Source organism: Cottoperca gobio, chromosome 13, assembly GCF_900634415.1.
Source record: "Cottoperca gobio chromosome 13, fCotGob3.1, whole genome shotgun sequence".
NCBI classification, from domain to species: Eukaryota; Metazoa; Chordata; class Actinopteri; order Perciformes; family Bovichtidae; genus Cottoperca; species Cottoperca gobio.
Window position 1 is genome coordinate 21,400,091 of NC_041367.1, and position 20,450 is coordinate 21,420,540.

At 41.1% G+C, this 20,450-nt stretch overlaps 1 protein-coding gene across 1 annotated transcript in view; it reads right to left on the reverse strand.

Moving 5' to 3' along the window:
* pak1 (p21 protein (Cdc42/Rac)-activated kinase 1) overlaps positions 1–20,450 on the reverse strand; it is a 50,700-nt gene that overhangs the window by 15,370 nt on the left and 14,880 nt on the right.

Sequence of the window (20,450 nt, forward strand, 5' to 3'; positions counted from 1 at the left end):
GTCTACTGACTCAGAGCTAAATGCTGTGAGAAGGAAAAGAGCAACTTTCAGCCTGGTCCAGAGATCACACACACACACACACACACACACACACTTTGTTGTGTAAGCACAACCTGCACACACAGCTGAGAGGCAAAGAGGGACATTTTAATCACTAGTTTTGCAACAACTCCCTCACATAAAAATACACACAATCTCTCACTGCCAGCTAACCTGCTCTGCTGAGAGTCACAGCTACACACACACAAAGGATGCTGATGATTCATCAATGACTTTTAATCCCCATAAAGGATTTGATTTACTAATATATATAGTTGATTTGCTCTTAGTTGACAAAGATTTCTTGGTCATATTTACATTTTTTTGATTTTTTCATGCTTAAATTACTTATTTCCAAGAAACCTATGAGTGCTGTCGTTGTCTCAGATCCCTGCAAGTGTTTCCAGCAGCCACAGTGTTATTATAGAAATACTGAAGTTCACATGGTGTTGTAAAGTTCTGTGCCGTCCATACTTAGTATATCAGGACAGCCCTGATACAACATGTTGTATTCATTAATAAAGTTAAATAATTATTCACTACGAATAAAATAAAAGTCAATCAAAGTTAAAAACCGACCCTGAAAGACTAAGCTAAAAGGTAAGTTTCTTAAGTATGTTCATATCTCTGAGTTGTATAAACGCCAAGTTAAGATAATCAGTTCCACGTCATCTCTCCTCCTCTGAGAATATCCCATGATGCAATAGTCAGCAGCTCTCCTCTGGTATTTACTGTAGCGGTTTATTTCTCTGTCCTCTTCATGTAAAATCTAAATATGCTGATTTTCCCTGGACGTCCCAGATTAAATCCCCCCGATTGTTCACACCAATATAAATCTTTGTTCAATGCGGCACTTTAGCAATTTGGTACTGCACTTACATAAGATTGGGGGATTTGCCAGAGACAAATTAAAAAGTGAACAGCTGAGACGGAGGGCGTTTTCAAACCTGCGATATCCGTAGACCAGAGCCAACAAAAGGAAAGTTTGGAAACGCACGAGATATCCTGACTTTTAGTCCCTAGTGTGGGTCAAGCACTATTAACACTGGAGGATACTCTTCCCATAATGCAGCTCAATAGCATCCTTCACTCGGAGATAACCTCTGACAACCTCTTCAGGGTTCTTTTCTCAAAGCTGCTCCAGACAAACATGAGTAACACACTGATCTCCATGTGTACAATCAGTGCCCCTTTAATATTTCAGATCGCTAAAAGAACTTATAAAAAACTAATTATAAAAACCAAACTCAATTCTCACAGTGTCTCCTTTCACAGATGGGAGTTTAATTCACAAGACTTCAGAAACAGTTTACCGCATCTATGGTACAACCTGCCCCCGTATTGAGTTGTGATCAGCAGCTTCTCTGTTTGCAGCGGTGCAATAGCACCCCACAGTGAACAACAGGAAAGCGTGAACATTTCTCGATCATCAACATTTAAATATAACAGTAAAGGCTCACGCTAAAGTTATACGTTTAAATTAAAAGCAGAGAAATGATCTGCAGTAAAATGAAATCCGTGTATTTTTGCTTTTTTTTAGAAGCCATATGTACAATAGGATCAGACCGACAATACAATGAAAGGTTCAAGTAGACTCTAAAGACATTAAGCAGGATACAATGAAGAGAGGTCTTTCTGTGCTTCATTCAACACAAGCTAAAAGGTGGAAGAAGAAAGTGAAGGTTCACCTCACAGATTCATCACTGTTTACACTTAAAATACTGATGACTTCCCCGTCTCTTACCTTAGCAGACACACATCTTTACAGCTTCTCAGCAGATCCACAAAGAAACAACAAGAAAAAGGAGAGAAAATCTGGGATCCACTGACAGTTCAAGCAAAAAGAGACGGATTGAGAGAGAGAAGCTGCGTCCGCCTTTTGACCAACCCGACCTCCTATAGACAGTGATGTCACGGCATGATGTCACAAGGTGAGTCACATGAGGAAGTGGGAAATACGGCCGAGACTCGACACTCGACATTCGACACTCGACACTCAACACACACACACACACACACACACACACACACACACACACACACACACACACACACACACACACACACACACACACAGAGACTCTGTAAAGGCAACAGGAACACTAAAACCAATGCCATACCACAGAAAGACACACAACTGCTTATTGTGTCTGCTGGGTTAAAATACTGACACACACACACACACACACACACACACACACACACACACACACACACACACACAGTGTCACACAAACGTAAAGAGTTGCCGTGTGTTTACAGCCATCACACATACAAACAATCACTGTTTAAAGGGAAGAGATAATCCCTTTGTTGTCTGTTGATCTAAAACACACATATCACATACACGCACACACACACACAAACACACACACAAACACACAGCCTAAAAATCACATGTATACCTTAAAACAGCTCTTTAAAACTCTTTTAAAACAGCCTGACAGTAACATTATAAATCTTTGTAAATTTTTAACACGCAGGAGCGCACACACACGCACGCACGCACACACACACACACACGCACACACACACACACAGACCATAATGACGAGACAGCAGAGGTCTCATATTTCAGACACTGCTGCCAGTTTCAGCAGAGCCCTGTTATCAAACAAACCCACACACTGTCTGTTACATGAGACACACACACACACACACACACAGTCTAAAAATGATCACCACAGGATGAGTAAAGTGAGTTTCACCACAGTCGGAGGGTTTTCCCAACAGCACAGATACTTCAGTCATCTTTCCCTGAGAATGTGAGACAGGCTCTAAACCTACACCTGCATCTGACCTTTGACCCCCTCATCAATGACAGGTGAAGGGTTGCACATGTGGTCACATAACAGTCATTTACACATGTATCTAGGGTGAAGCATCAAATTGAGTGAGTTTTAGTCAAAGTAGTGTTCATGCTGTGACGATACAGCAATACATCGGGCAGTACAAGCTTATTGCAGATCAATCTCATCAGTCAGCTGATGGGACACCAGAGAGGTCAGACATTACAAAGATATTATTTTGAAACCGTGTCTCCATCACATAAAGATGTTTAGGTGTAAGCCTCCCCGGGCCGTATGTTTCTATATTATGTTGTTTGTTTTCATGTGTTTTTATGCTTGCAGCACAAATTGTCCACTCAGGACAAATAATCAATTGACATGTTGGACTTTTTGTCTGTTGGTCAACAAAACAAGAGAGTTGAAGACATCACATTCAGAGCTGGCAGAAAAGGTTGTTTTCAGCCTTTCAAATACGTCGATATCCTGCTTTTCTGTTTTATATCATATCAAAGTGAATATCTTTGGCTTTTAGACAAAACCAGGCCTTTAAAGACATCAGCTTGGACTTTGAGAAAGTGGGATGGACATTTTATAGACCAAACGATTAATTGAGAAAATATTCCGCAGATTAATCGATAATGTTCACATTGAAAATCGTGATTGATATTTTTACGATTGTATCACTATTTGACAGGATAATTGAAAAAAATTGTCAATATTGAAAATAATCAGCCCTAAAAGAAACCCACAATGTTGGAAACATGACACAATAAAAAACGACACAACTCAGAAAAGTAACACGATAATGCAAAAAAAAGCAGACAAAGCAACACGTCCAAAAAAAGAGCAAGAACGCAGCACAAGATGAAATTACACAACAACTCAAACTCACAACAAAAAAGGGTCTCAGTTTGTAACCCGAGGACAGCAGAAAAGGCAGACACACACACACTGAAGTGTTAATGACAGTGTGTGACTGATGAGAAAATATCAGTGTCAGAGATCTTATGTGATATCTAGAATCACTCTCTCACACGCGCGATGATGATTACAGTGCATTTCGGTGAGTCACAAATTGTCGGAGCTGTTATGGCCGGCACATCAATTTCTGTAGCCGACAACTTTCTCAATTTTCATCTCCTCCTCTTCCTCCTGTTATCACGCAGAGCCATGTTGACCTGTACACTAGGATGGGCCGATATGGGAATGTATTGTGGATTGTGATAAAGAACACTCACAATAAGTTGATCATGGTGAACTTCCATCTTCAGGATAGTCGTGACTATTCTCACATGAGTGGCTTGAAAAATGTATATTTCATTCATCCTTTACCTTAACTAAAAATAATGTTCACTATAAAAGGATGTGTGTCCTATCTGTGATGCAATAAAAATATGTGTCTCTTAAAAATATGTAAGATAAAGTCATTGCAGTAGGTTTAAGTCCCATTGTGAGCATATCTTGATGATTATCGGGATAATGTCGTGAATAGTAATTATTTTGGAGAGGCTAATTGTGCCACATCCAACTCTTCTCCTCCTTCAACGCTTTCACATATTTAACCTTTACGTTTTGCTTCATCCATCTCTCCTCCCTTCCAGCTTTCTGTACTCAGAACTCAGTTTCTATGAAACATGTTTTCTCTTTCTCACCTCCCTTATTTTCCCTTCCTCTGCCCCCTCACTCCTCCTCTCCTCCCCATCACAGTGAATCATGTCTGATCAGCTTCTCTGACCCACATTACTCTGAATGTTCAGCATGAGAAACTGAGACTCCCTGCAGCAGCTCTGAATCTATTTGTTATTTCATCTAACAACTCAATCTGAATTTAAAGCTACATTTACTGATTACTCGGCCACTTAGGTGGAAGCATAATGAGCTGGAAACACAACAGCTGACATATTATCATCATATATTATGGCAAAAATGTTTCACATCCAGCAGACACAGAGCAACATTACCATGCCATCGTCGTCTTTGTGTCCGCCTGATGAAGTCCAATATTCTGTCTCTTTTAGGTCCCTGCAAACTGAGGGAGATATTTGTCCCTTTAGCTGCTCAATGCTCCACTATGTTCACCCGTTAGTCTCAAAGTGTCCGTCCGCTGAGCAGGTAGTGGACACTGGGCTTATCAGAAGATCCTTTAATATTGGATACAAAGTCCAATGACTTATATTGACCTAAATGTTAATTACATATCTGACACACTGCAATAGCAGAAAAATACTAAAGATGCTGTTTAAAAAACTACTGATATGATAGGAATACACGTTTATCTGGGAGAATGTGACTGTGAAACTGACGTGACGCCATCAGATAGATCTTTTTCACTAGAGGATATGTCTAACTCGGGTGTATGGCTAAACAATTAATCCACATTTTATCAAAATTGCAAAATGGACAAGTGCAATATCCAAATAGCAGGAGGCGCCTTATTTGTTAAGTCTAAATATTCTGAAGTATTGGGGTGCTGCAGAGATGTCACGGCCTTCACATCATATTCTACTGACTTAAGAAATAAATCTCACCATGATCATTTTTATATATTTGATATAATATATATAATTCCTATATATTGTGAATCATATCGCAATTACATATTTTCCCCAACTCGTTCAGCCCTACTCTGTTAAACACTCTTCCCTCACAAATGACCTTTGACAAACAAACAACCAACAGCCAAATTTAATTTTGGCCCGTCGTCAAAAGAATCAAGGTTAATGAACGACAGCCGATATGATCTGAACTTTAACAGCCAGATGTGACGTCAGCTTTTGTAAAGGAGAGATAACAGGATTGTTAGCACTGGAGTTTAGCGACTAAAGTGCTGCACTGTAGGGTGCGTTTAAGGAGAGCAGTGCAAAGAAACACAGTAGAAGGATCGATATTTGATCAGGTTTATTTGAGCCACTACCGATCCATTAAGATATGCCTGGATCCACCCGACACCGATCATTAGGATCAGCTCGAGACGTGATGGAGGTGGAGGTGAGGGCCTAAAAAACACAAAAGCTGAGAGCTGATAAAACACTGAAAATGCTGTTTTTCACATATGAAACATATTTTAAATTCAACATTTATTGTAAATATAGTGACAGCTATAAATGGAGAATCACTCACTCCATATTGTTTTCTCTCATGTCTTCATCACAACAGCTCAGCATCAGCCTTCAAAATCTGATATCAAGTCTCTGGAAAAACCCATCACTGCTGCTGGATGTCATCTCACACACTCTGTCTCCGAGAGAGACAACACTGAGGCCAGTATGTATAAGAATGTGTGTGTGTGTGTGTGTGTGTGTGTGTGTGTGTGTGTGTGTGTGTGTGTGTGTATAAAGGATCTGAACACTTCTTCCACCACTGTTTACCACACATTAGTCACATGATCATGTCAAAAGGCCACCAGTCAATCAATAGTGACTACAAAGCAGCGTACACACACACACACACACACACACACACACTAATCTGATCACTGATCTGAGGAAACCGACCTCCAGTCACGATTCATATCAATGCAGATTAAATAAAACTAATTTATCTCTCTCCCTCTCCGTTATCCATCTACCTCACTCGTTATCTCCATCTCTCTCTATTTTCTACTTGTAAAAGGCAAAGAAAAGCATCAAACAGAGATAATACATTCAAAATACACATAGAAAACACATAGATATATACGGTATGTATTCAGGTGTACATAGACTTACATTATGCACACACACACACAAGAGACAGTTACCATTAAATGTCAGCACTTCCTGAAAATGCCATGTCAGCCTCTGCAGCCACGTTTACTGGAAGAAGACTCCACGCACGCACGCACGCACGCACGCACGCACGCACACGCACATGCGCGCGCGCACACACACACACGCACACACACACACACACACACACAGAACCATCTGTGCATTAGTGCATTTCATTGCATTTTAAACACAGCACTGTGTTCACTCTCTCCTCCTGCACTCAATCTTTTTATTCCTGCTGTCAAGGGAAAATTTACTAGAAAGAAAATCTGAAATGTTTTTTTGCCTCGCTTTGATTCAGCGGGCTCTTTGGATGACCCGGTCCAAATTTTATACAATGCAGCATCTGTAACCAAATGTTTGATGGTTCCAGCTTCTAAAATGTGAGTTTTACATATCCAATGTCTTTGGGTGGTGGTCAAAAAAATAGAAAGTAGTGACTACAAGAGAATAATTAGCGGATTAATAATGAAAATATTCATTAGTTGTGGCCACAGACTGCAGGGTGTTAAAACACGTGGAGACCCATGAGGCACATGAAAAGACAAATAAAAATGTATCTCATAAAGTAGGCTATACTAAATTTAAAATGTGCGGAGTGAGGCAGCAGATAAATAAGAGACATAAACAGGACAAAGAGACAGAGGCGTCACCGCGGCCCGCCGGCCAAAAACACAACAAAAGAGGAAGAAAGACGAGGAGGAGTCGCCAGCAAGTGATTTCTTCTGAACCCTGAAACCTCCATAACAGCAGCGTGAAGTAAAGACATAAACAGCAGAGACTGAGAGTGATGAAGAGCAAGAAGAAAGACCAGGGAGAGGAAGAGAGGGGCGAGGAGAGATCTGTCAGCAGTCGACTCCAACATCATGTCGTCACGGTAACGAGACAAACCCCAAGGCCCAGACTTCAAATGTATATTTTAACATATTTTACACACCAGACAGCATACACACATTATATATATGGACGCATGTGCAAATCCCACTCTGAACACAACCTCACACAGAATCTTTTATTAGTCTCTCACACTCACACAGATACTCACACAGATACTCACACAAACTCTCACACACACACACACACACACACACACACACACACACACACACACACACACACACACACACACACACACACACACACACACTCAAAATTTCTAAATTGTGTCTTTGAAGTTCCTACCCCGGGAGAGTCCCTGGTTTACACATTACGCATCCTGACTGTTCTTCTGTATTCAAGAGGTGTTTAGTCATTTGGCCTGAACACAACTGTATTCTTTCTCTATATTTACTTTTTATATTACCACTGTTTTGATTTTACTTCTAAAGTATTGTGTGTGTATCAGAGCCTGATTTATCTTCTTCCCATGTACCACAGAGCTCCATTGTGGTCCGAAAACTCAATCAATCAATGAGCCTCACTGTTGCACGAGGTGACATGTTCCTTTATTACCATGAACACACACTGTAGTGTATGTTGAGTCAATCTCACATACACCGTCCTGCTGCCACAAATACTTACTAGAGCCCCAAAAAGTGGATTAGTATGGCGCTGAAAATACATAAAATCCCCAACAAATGCACTATTTCTTCCTGTGTGAGATTATTTTAAAAACATTTTTAAGCTTTACGTTTCAGTAGGAAGCAGACAGAGCCACAGACAGGAGCTCAGAATGTATTGAGAGACGTTGCTGCTTTGGGTCTTTTCATGGGATTTGTTAACAATAAGAACACCGTAGAATATCACCAGCCTTATGCTTTAAAAACGTTTTAACAAATGGAGGTTTCTGAAAGAGCACTTTCATTAATTATCAATCACATCCTAGAAGTGTGCTTTGAGGCTGTTCAGCAGAATAAAAAACAGTAGTCTTTTGTCAGGCAGCATTCAGAGTGTGTGTGTGTGTGTGTGTGTGTGTGTGTGTGTGTGTGTGTGTGTGTGTGTGTGTGTGTGTGAGACAGATGGTGATTTTGATATGGAAAACGTAGCCAAATATATAATAAACGATAATCGAGGAGAAAGAGCGGTGACAACGAGAGAGCAGGAGGAGGAGAAGGGGGTGGTGGTTTTCTTCTGCATGAACGAAAGACATGACAAGCCTGGTTGGGATAGGGCGAGAGACAGAAAAGGAGAGAGAGAGAGAGAGAGAGAGAGAGAGAGAGAGAGAGAGAGAGAGAGAGAGAGAGCGAAATAAATAAGAGGGAGAGAGAGCGCGAGAGAGTTAGACACGGAGAGAGAGAGAGATAGAGACAGAGAGGAAGAAGTAAAAAGAATAAAAAGAGCAATAAATAAAGAAAAAAGTAAAGCAGAAAAGAGAGAGGATAAAGAGACAGAGAGAGAGTGTGACCAAATATCAGACAGTATCTGAGTAGGATGCGTGTACAGTGCCTCGCCAGAGGGCACGTCCACTGCAGAGTTGAGGTGAAGAAAGAGAATAACCTATTCAGATGTCAAAATCCCTCTCAATTTACCCATAATCCTTTGTGTTTCAGGGTTGCTCCCAGTAGTCGGCTCATATTACATCCTCACTCCAAACCAGCAGTTTTCTTGTTAGAGAACTTTTCAATTTCCAGGCGCACTTGTAAGCAGGGTTCATTAAAGAGTCCCAAACAATCATGTAATAGATAGCTGTCACTGTCTGGGCTGGATGAGATCCATGCGACGGGGGGGAGGGGGTATGCGTGGCGCGGATGGGGGTGCGTGCCACGGATTCTATTTAGTTCTCTCCACTCCTTTCCTCCGCTCTGACTGTAGGTGTGTGCGCACGTGTGTGCTCACGTGCCCCGCCCTTCACAAAACAGAGCGAAGGAGAGAATGTGAATATGCAAAGTAGACAGTAAACACTGAAACGTGCACATAAATGAGATAAATAACATAAGCGTTTAGTTTAGTTTATAAAAGATCACCTGTCAATGTGAGAAGTGAGTTGTGAATATAAAAAAAAATTAAAATAAAAATCTAGAAAAAAATAAAAACACCTTGAATTTCACACACACACACACACACACACACACACACACACACACACACACACACACACACACACACACACACACACACACAGTAGCAGTAAGGCTCCTTTTGGTTGGTTGGTCGATATGTGATTGCGAGACAATCGCTGGTGTTACTTTCAAAAGGAGAAACGTGTTCTTAATCCATTATTTTACAAAGAGACACCCTAACCCTATGTTAAGCTTATACCCGACGACGGAGTAACTTATTAAACGTGTTTCTACAGTACAGCTAGCGTTCAGCTAGCGTTTTGGGAGCTTATTGGGGTTTTAATATAGTATATAGGGTCCCTGTGAGGAGCTCATCCTCACTTCTTCACAACACGTCTTAATAAATACATCAACCCATCATCAGAGAGCATGGAGGATGCTGAGAGGCTGCGACAAGAGTACATCCTAGCCGTTCTGCAGCATCAGCATGACGTGAACCAAATGGCACTTTTCCAGCTCCGTTGGCCAGACGCTCTGATACGTTTTGTATAAGTAAGTGATACGCTATCAATAGGTTTGACATACGTATAATAATTAGTTATGTATACGTTATGTATGCGTCAGCTACAACACCGCTGTGGAAAAGTTGGACTCTTGACAAATTTTGAGCTAATTTTCATATACGTTGGCATGTTTCTGCCATAAGGAACTGTGTGACAGGGCCGTATGTCTGGCGTGTTTGGCGTATCGTCTGCCTCCATTCGAACGTACACAACTTACAACTAATTTATATCAACGTACACCAGCGTATTGCCGATATTTCGTATACGCCGGCATACGTTTCTGCCATACAGAACTATGTGACAGGGCCTTTAGATAGCAGCATGGCAGACTGTAAACTTTTACAACCAAATCTTGTATCAGAATTCCCAAACTACAAAACAAACTGAATGTTAGAGTCCGCTAAACTAAACTACTCTAAACTATGTTAATGTGAATGGAGGATTTTGAATCGTCGTTTATTGGTCATACACACGTACACAGCACAGCACACACAGTGAAATGTAGACTCTGCATTTAACCCATCCTAGTATTAGGAGCAGTGGGCAGCTACTAAACAGGCCCCAGGGAGCAGTGTGGGGGTCCAGTGCCTTGCTCGAGGACACCTCGGTAGTGCCCAGGAGGCAAACTGGTGACATGAGTACTCTCAAAGTACCAGTCCACACTCCATACTTGGTCCATTTGGAGACCACAAATCTCAGTCACCAAAGTCAGTAAGATTCATACTCTGGCAATCCATCCAATAAAGGTTCAAATATTTTAGTCTGGACCAAATTGGTGGACCGACAGACTGTCAGACACACATTAGCATTCATATAGCCATAACAGGATTCAAACCAAGCAAGAGTAGGGCAGCAAGAGCCAGTATAGTTGTCTAAACATCTATAAAAGTGTGGTGGCAAAGATCCAGCTGGACTAAAGCTGAGGAAGAAATCAGACTGAGGCGAGGAAGAGAAGGAGGTCAGTGATTCACATTTCAGAGTGAAATGGCTGGAAAGAAAACTGATTAAATAAGTTGCCACTAGTCCATCTGAAACTTTGGAGGCTGACTTACTATAGATATGACGTGTGATACGATAAGCACAGGCTTCACTGACCTACTGGACAAACCAGGTCCTGAACCAAACTGTACTCGCTGTCAAACTGCCTCAGTTTATGTCCATTTTTGTAATACACTCTGACATGTCTGTGTGCATGAAAACAGAGAAAAGCACTTGATGTCATGGGTCTCCAAATCCACAATTTGGTTTGACTTTCGATTTAAAAGGTCAAAATACGATTAGATTTTTTCTTTCCAGCACTGACAGTCTGTTTTATGCCCTGACAACTGTCCTTTACATTTTCTAATTCTCCTTATAAGATAGGCTACATGGTATCAAGTGTGATACAACATGATACTTCTTAATGTACCACACTGCGGCCCTATGGTCAAATGTTAATACTGTATTTAAAATGTAGCCTAATAACAATAATTAATTTCCCTATTCTCAAAGTTGCCCATCCCTGCACTAGATGGTAAGAAGGGTGTTTTCACAACAACAGCTTGAGTTTCTCAGAGTTACACTTGAATGCACCATAAAGTCCCTGTCAGTGCTCACATGCTTTATCGTACAAAGCGATGGAGACACGCAATCGACTTTAAGTTAACCACAGCGCACCAAAGTTTAGATGGCCTGACCGCAGCAGCATAAAGCCACCAGATCCTGGTGAAAGAAACAAACAGTTTGCTCTTTTCTTTGTCTTCTGCAGCCTAAAAAACTTGGCTTACGTTTACATAACTCAAGGAAAGGAAAAATGTTGTCACACAGGTGACTTCAGGGACGCAGTGGGATTTCCCAGTTCTGTTGTTTCCCCGACATCTCCGACTCCGACAGTGGCCATGGTGTAATGAAAAGTGCTGCTGAGAGCTAAGGGTAAGCTACGCTGTGTCGTCTTTGAAGTTTTGTTTGTTTTTTTTTGGCACGCGCAAGTAGGTGAAAGAAATATGCACCAATCACAAGTTATGCATATTTGAAATATCCAGAGCCACGCCATGTCACACCGACATCCTTAAATATTTACTATTGAATAAAATAAATAAAAAATCTATGTCTCAAGTAAGAGCCAAAAAACATTTTGGATTGAGGAAATGAATCATATATTTCCCTCTCTATTTGTCTAATGTAATTCAATACATCATAACTCACTCGGTTTCCTCTCCCTCCTCCTCTCTATCTACTAAACCAGAAATCATATAAACTCCTCATCTAATAGAGCAGGGTAAAGGTAGAAAAATATAAAAAGAGAACATTTTTATTAAAATGTGGGTTTTGGTTTACCGAGGAGCATCGACATACATTCATACATACATTATGAATTCATTGATGGGTAGAGATTTGAGTTGTAACGATTTGTTGATCAATAGATTAATCAATCAAAAGGGAAATAAACTGCCAACAACTTAGTACATTTCCAAGCACAAATAACAAAAATTCCAGCATCTACAATTTGAGATTTCTTTTACATGAAAGTTAACTGAATATTTATATACAGTATTTCTGATGACATTGGATTTTGTGATGGCTATTTGTCTGTGTTTTCTGAGGACTAAAAAGTTAACCAATACATAGATCAAATAATTAGCAGATTAAGGAATGTAATAGTTGATTTTCTATAAATAGCTGGATGCGTAAGGAATCTTGGTGTCATCTTGGTGTCATCTTTGATCAGGATCTGTCTTTTAACTCCCACATAAAACAAATCTCAAGGACTGCCTTCTTTCATCTGCGTAACATTGCAAAAATAAGACACATCCTGTCTCAAAATGATGCAGAAAAACTAGTCCATGCATTTGTTACTTCAAGGCTGGATTACTGCAACTCATTGTTATCAGGTTGTCCCAAAAAGTCGCTTAAGACTCTTCAGTTGATCCAAAATGCAGCGGCACGTGACAAGAACAAATAAAACAGGATCATATTACTCCTGTATTAGCTGCTCTGCACTGGCTCCCGGTGAAATACAGAATAGAATTCAAAATCCTTCTCCTGACTTACAAATCAATTAAAGGTCAGGCTCCAGCATATCTTAAAGATCTCATAGTACCTTATAAACCAACTAGAGCATTACGCTCCCAGACTGCAGGGTTACTTGTGGTTCCTAGAGTCTCTAAGAGTACAATGGGAGCCAGAGCCTTCAGCTATCAAGCTCCTCTCCAGTGGAACCAGCTTCCAGTTTGTGTTCGGGAGGCAGACACACTCTCCACATTTAAGAGTAGGCTAAAGACTTTCCTTTTTGATAAAAGTAGGGCTGGCTCAGGTTTGCCTTGGATCAGCCCCTAGTTATGCTGCTATAGGCTTAGACTGCCGGGGGACACCTCCCTGCTCTCTTCCTTCTCTTCCTCTCTCCTCCCCTCCTTCTCTTCTTCTCCCTCTCTATCTGTATGCATTTATGTAAATGTTGTTACTAACTCATCATCCGGGGCATCATCCCGGAGTTTCTGTCTCTCATGTGGCAGGTTGCCACTGATAAAGTTTACGTCAGGATCAGGAATCGTGGCTGCGCCTGCTGACCTGGTCCTGCTGGACACCGGGAAGCCTTTTTGACATTTTCCTGGATTCATCCATACTTTCTCTTTTTCAACACAACATAATTTGTGTCAAATGTTGTATTTGTACTATGTTGTTGATCCTGTGCATACGATATCTATTGCACGTCTGTCCATCCTGGGAGAGGGATACAAATGTATAATTTGTGATATTGGGCTATACAAATAAATTTGATAAATAATATTTTATAGGAGCCTGCTATTTTCACACACAGTGTGTGTGTGTGTGTGTGTGTGTGTGTGTGTGTGTGTGTGTGTGTGTGTGTGTGTGTGTGTGTGTGTGTGATAGAGTAGCCTACATACTACAAAATAATCACCAACATGGAGGCTTTCTGCGTGACATATACAAAACAAAATCCAATAAAGAGCTAGCACACACAAACACACACACACACACGCACACACACACACACCTAATCGATGCCGACATAAACCACAAGGTCACATTAAGACCCCCAACTGGGTGACCTGATGTTTCAGCTCGGTACTGCCCTTTAGACCACAAACACAACACAAACACACACACACACACACTTTAATATACCACAACTTTCCCTTGTGTTTACAATATTTTTCTGTTGTGTCAGTAAAAATAAAAACAATCACGAACTTGCCCACAGTTGCCACTGGTTCGAGTCCGACCTGTGGCGTTTGCTGTATGTCGTTCCCTCTCTCTCTCTCCCCTTTCACAATCTGCACTTCTCTATCATAAAAGGCATGAAAAGCCCAAAAATATAACTTAAAAAAAAATTATATATATATATAAATGATATTATCTGGGAACGTAGCAGATTGTCCCGTTAACCAAATCCGTCATTGACTGAGTTTTTGGACAATGACAGAGAAATTCCCAGCACGTTGAAGAGCTGTGAGGCCTTTTTGGTGCAGAAGGAGCGCATGCTGCGGGGTTTCCTCAGTGAAGCGAGTGCTCGCAAGATCGAAACAACGTAAGGAAGAGGCTTATATAACAAGAAGGACAGACCATTACGGAAGTCCTTAATGATTCATCAGCTAAGCCTCGCTGAGTGTCTAACATAATAGCAAAGGTCTGAATCAGCGGCTGTCATTGCTCAGCATTGACTCGCTGCCTGTGATTGATTGGCGGTCCAAAGTAGACCTGATAGCTTTTACAGGAAACAGAAGAGTTACTTCCACGTTTCCCTCACTAGCGTCTTTTCCTTGCATCTTAGTCCCTCCCACCGACGATGCATGGAAAGATGCAGGAAACCAGGCTGAAACTTATTTATGTGATTAACTCATTAAAATAACAGCTAAAGGCTTCTACGAGCTACTTGATCCAGTACTTGAAGTTTTGTTTCAAAAAGTGATTATTTTTCTTGCATTTTCTCCTTTATTTGACAGTGTAGAAATGGCTGTGAGAGAGAAGCCGGAATCAAACCTGAGACATTCTATGGCATGTTGTAATCCCACTGCTACCAAGGCGCTCCCAAAAATATAAATCTTTCATTATTGATATGATATGAATACATTTGAGAGGACACAGTCAGCTGAAGGTTTTAATAGAGTCTCACTCTTCCCTCATCTGTAGGTAAGTAAGGGAAGACCTAAAGAAGAGAAAGAATGAGAAATATCTAGAAAAAGCTTGAAACAAAAGAACCAACAGGGAGGAAGAGGAAGAGGAGGAATATAAAAGACGAGAAGCTGAAGGGGAGAGAGTGAAGATGCCCAGCGTGAAGCGTTCAATCCAATCCCAGGGTGCATTGCAGAGTCTTAACTGGCATGTCCATCCTCTAATGATGTTATAGACTTAATGCAAGCATACACAAGCACAAATACACAGCCATCAGAAATCCAATCAGTGCATGGATACACACTCTATACTGTACCGTGACTGAACTCAACACACACGGCAGTTAGAAAAACATAATGTGAGCCATAAACATGATAGATGCTTCCTTGTGTACAGAGCGCTTGCGCACACATACACATACACACACACACACTGCAGAATAGATAAATTAGTCATGGCGTCCAATAGGTTGCAGCCCAGCAGAAGAAGATCCTTACAGTCTGTTTAATACAAAGCTGCAGGGGATGTGTGTGTGTGTGTGTGTGTGTGTGTGTGTGTGTGTGTGTGTGTGTGTGTGTGTGTGTGTGCGTGTGTGTGTATATAGGGTGTATCTACAACTGGATGTTAAATGTCTTCTCTTCTGTCCTTTTCCCTGTGTGTCCCTTACAAGCTCTCGTATTCAGCAACTCCTCGGCATCTCTTATTAATTAAAAACGTTTGTTTACATTAATTATAGAGTAATGTAAACAAACAAAACAAGGCGCAGCACTGAGGAGACCGTCAGCCTCTAATGACATTTAAATTCTCAAGGAAACAATGTTTTAAAAGGATTCAGTAGTGTAGTGGAGGTTCATGTGACACAGTACGGCAGTGTTGTCAGTGCTGTAGCGACTGGACATACATGGAAGATGTTGGGAGGTATTGACGGAAGTATATTTTAAAGAAAAGAAAAATCCTGGATTCTGAAATAAATTATGCTCTCTGCGTTTCTTCTGTTCACGTAAATTAAAAACTACCATAACTGGCATGACAGGAAATGTATAGGATCAAAAACAGGTAACTGGTATTTTACAAAAATACATTTCAAATCTTAAAACTGTGAAGTCTGTCTTTTGCTCTGTCTCTTTCACACTTTTATTCTTTGTCTTTCTATCAGACGTCGCACCGTTTAATCTGTCTAGAAAGCTTTCTGCTTACAGCGTTTTATCATGTGAATGTGTGCGAGGAAGAAGGAAAAGTTTTTAAAAGATCGAAAGAAAAGAGGAATAAAAAGAGGAATCTGTCCGGTCTGTAAACAATGAGCGAGCATGAACAGAAGAGCAAGACAAAAAGAGGACAAAATGTGGGAAAGTAAAACAGAGTGAAACAGCGGGAGAGAGAGACATTCTGAGAGAACAAAAAGTAAGAAGAGAGAGAGGGAAGGGGGCAAGTGGGGGCCAGAGGAGAATAAAGAGCAGGGGATCAAAGAATAGAAAGAAAGCCGAGTAGCAACACGAGTTCACTAGAAAAACTCTCTTAGTGTTCTCTCTCTCTCTCTCTCTCTCTCTCTCTCTCTCGCTCTCTGTCGCTCTCTCTCTCTCTCGCTCTCTCTCTCTCGCTCTCTCTCTCTCTCGCTCTCTCTCGCTCTCTCTCTCTCGCTCTCTCTCTCTCGCTCTCTCTCGCTCTCTCTCTCTCGCTCTCTCTCTCTCGCTCTCTCTCGCTCTCTCTCTCTCTTTTATTCATTTATCAGAAGAAGCCAACGGTCTCATGCTAAATTAAAAATATTCATCAGTCAAACTTCTGACCCAGTACAGAAGCAAACAAGACAACAAACATTAGCAGACATCAGAAGGCTGTGCAAGTTATTACAAACGGACTGTAGGTTTGACAGGTTGTTGCATTTGAAAATATGCTATAATGGACACATTTCAGTTGATTATGTTTGTTGTCTACTAATCACAATGGCATTGAGCTGTGTGTGCACTCTTTATTATTCAAGGATTCAAAGGCTTAATTGTTATATGCACAAAAGCTACAGTTGTTAGCAATGAAACAATTGTACTTTAAGACATACAATGAAATAAAGTAATAAGGGATTAAAAGAGTGCAATAACATGATCTGATATTTGTGGGCGACAGACCAACACAATAGAAAATACTGTAATAAAGAAATTTAAACGGAACTTATTTTCAATGGATCCTTAATTAATGTGATTTTTAAAATCTGATGAATCAGACGTTTGTTAAAATGAATATTCATGAAGGGTATATCGTCATATTTTGCTAAAAGTTTTTTTGTCTAAAGATTATCCTTTTTACAATTTTAAAAAACTTTCGCATTGTTCAAATCACAATTTATCCAAACTTAACCGAGGTGAAAGAACAAAGAAACACAACAGGAAGTTATCATTGAATTTTCTAAAGAATTACTAAAATAAATGTAATAATAAATATATTATTTGGATATTTTATCAGCCACTTCATTTGTGTAGGCCTGCACTTGTACATTGCAAATACTCACACAATGTGGCAATACTCCCAACACTTACAATCATGCATGCATAAAAAATGCATGTCCTCTGAGTCCCTGTTCAGCCCCCCCCCCCCCCCCACACACACACACACACACACACACACACAGGTGTGGTGGAGGGGGATGGGGGTCTGTCTCCATCCCTGATCAACCAGCTGTCAGACTCCGCCCCTCCCCAGCCCCATTACTATGGCAACACCATAAATAATGGAGGCTGCGGTGCATGCTGGGAGTCATCAGACCAGAATCCCATCACAGCCAACTTACATAATGTGAAACACTCTGGTTTCCCTCAAAGAACCACAACTGTTTCCTCTGAAATGACAAATGATCTGATGAGCAGCATGTCTGCAGGGTAACCTGCACCAGACCAATGACGAGAAGATGAACTCTAAAAGCCACTGCTGCAAGGAATTACTGAGGAAATATTATGTTTAATACACAGTATCATCAGTATCTTGGATAAAACAAAGATATGGAAGATAAATGAGCAGCTGCCAGTTACATTACAATAAACTGAATAGGAACAATTACAATACACCAATAACTCTTTTAACAATGTTTGAAGAGATGCACCAATATATAGCTCGCTTTAGGTTTTGTCAGCCATTTTAAAAAACACCACACTGTTTGAACATCCTTTCACCACACAATTCTGGTGTCCAAATCCCATAACTAGAAGAGCGGTGCTTACACACTAAAAGCCAAATACAATGTAAAATGTAAACACGTAGAGAATAAATCCAATATGGCCGCGCTTGTGGAGTTGGTGCTCACTTTTCTAGTCTTGCCACCCCAGAATGCATTGCGATTCCACCGGAAGCCCGAAACTGCGATTCCATGTATCGTAGTGCTGATAGACCGCCAGAACTGGCAACTCCGCAGTGAGTCAGTGTCGGCTGAGCAAGTTTAAAAATCTTGTTTCTAGTCTATATTTGCCTCTTTTATCAATTATTATTATCAATTATTTGTATTATTTGTAGGATAATAGAGCAGACACTGTGTTTTAATGGGTTATACAGTATATCTCAAAAGTGAGTACACCCTTTAGATTTTTGCAAATATTCTGTTATATCCTTTCAGGGGATAACATTATCCTACTGAAACTTTGATATAACGTAAAGTAGTCAGTGTGCTGCTTGAATAACAGTATAGATTTATTGTCCTTTGAAAATTACTCAGTACACAGCTGTTAATGTCTAAACAGCTGGCAACAAAAGTGAGTACACCCCATAGTGAACATGTCTAAATTGTGCCCAAAGTGTCAATATTTTGTGTGACCACCATTGTTATCTAGCACTGCTTTAACCCTCCTGGGCATGGAATTCACCAGAGCTGCACAGGTTGCTTCTGGAATCTTCTTCCACTCCTCCACGACGACATCACGGAGCGCACGGATGTTGGACACCTTGCACTCCTCCACCTTCCTCTTGAGGATGCCCCACATGTGCTCAATTGGGTTTAGGTCTGGAGACATACTTGGCCAGTCCATCACCTTAACCTTCAGCTTCTTCAGCAAGGCCGTTGTCATCTTGGAGGTGTGTTTAGGGTCATTATCATGTTGGAAAACTGCCCTACGGCCCAGTTTCCGAAGAGAGGGGATCATGCTCTGCTGCAGGATGTCACAGTATATATTGGAATTCATGTGTCCCTCAATGAAATGCAGCTCCCCAGTGCCGGCAGCACTCATGCAGCCCCAGACCATGATGCTGCCACCACCATGCTTGACTGTAGGCAAAACACATTTGTCTTGGTACTCCTCACCAGGGTGCCGCCACACACGCCGGACACCATCTGACCCAAACAGGTTTATTTTGGTCTCATCAGACCACAGGACATGGTTCCAGTAACTCATGTTCTTGGATTCATTGTCTTCAGCAAACTGTTTGCGGGCTTTCTTATGCATCGGTTTCAGAAGGGGCTTCTGTCTGGGGCGACGGCCATACAAACCGATTTGATGCAGTGTGCGGCGTATGGTCTGGGCACTGACAGGCTGACATCCCACTTCTGCAACCTCTGCAGCAATGCTGGAAGCACTCGCACGTCTATTTTTGGAAACCAACCTCTGGATATGACGCTGAGCACGTGGACTCAACTTCTTTGGTCGACCCTGGCGAGGCCTGTTCCGAGTGGAACCTGTCCTGGAAAACCGCTGTATGATCTTAGCCACTGTGCTGCAACTCATTTTCATGGTGTTGGCAATCTTCTTATAGCCAAGGCCATCTTTGTGAAGCGCAATAATCCTTTTTTTCAGGCGCTCAGAGAGTTCCTTGCCATGAGGTGCCATGTTGTCCAGCATTCAGAGAGAATTGTGCCCAAAACACCAAATTTAACAGCCCTGCTTATCATTTACACCTGAATCCTTGTAACACTAACGAGTCACATGACACCAGGGCGGGAAAACAACATCATTGGGCACAATTAGGACATGTTCACTATGGGGTGTACTCACTTTTGTTGCCAGCTGTTTAGACATTAACAGCTGTGTACTGAGTAATTTTCAAAGGACAATAAATCTATACTGTTATTCAAGCAGCACACTGACTACTTTAAGTTATATCAAAGTTTCAGTAGGATAATGTTATCCCCTGAAAGGATATAACAGAATATTTGCAAAAATCTAAAGGGTGTACTCACTTTTGAGATATACTGTATGTAATAGCCCTGCTTGTTTTTATGAAATATCTGTATTGACTCCATAATCATATCTATCACCTCTTTATTTAGCCCACTGCCACGCAAGCCAC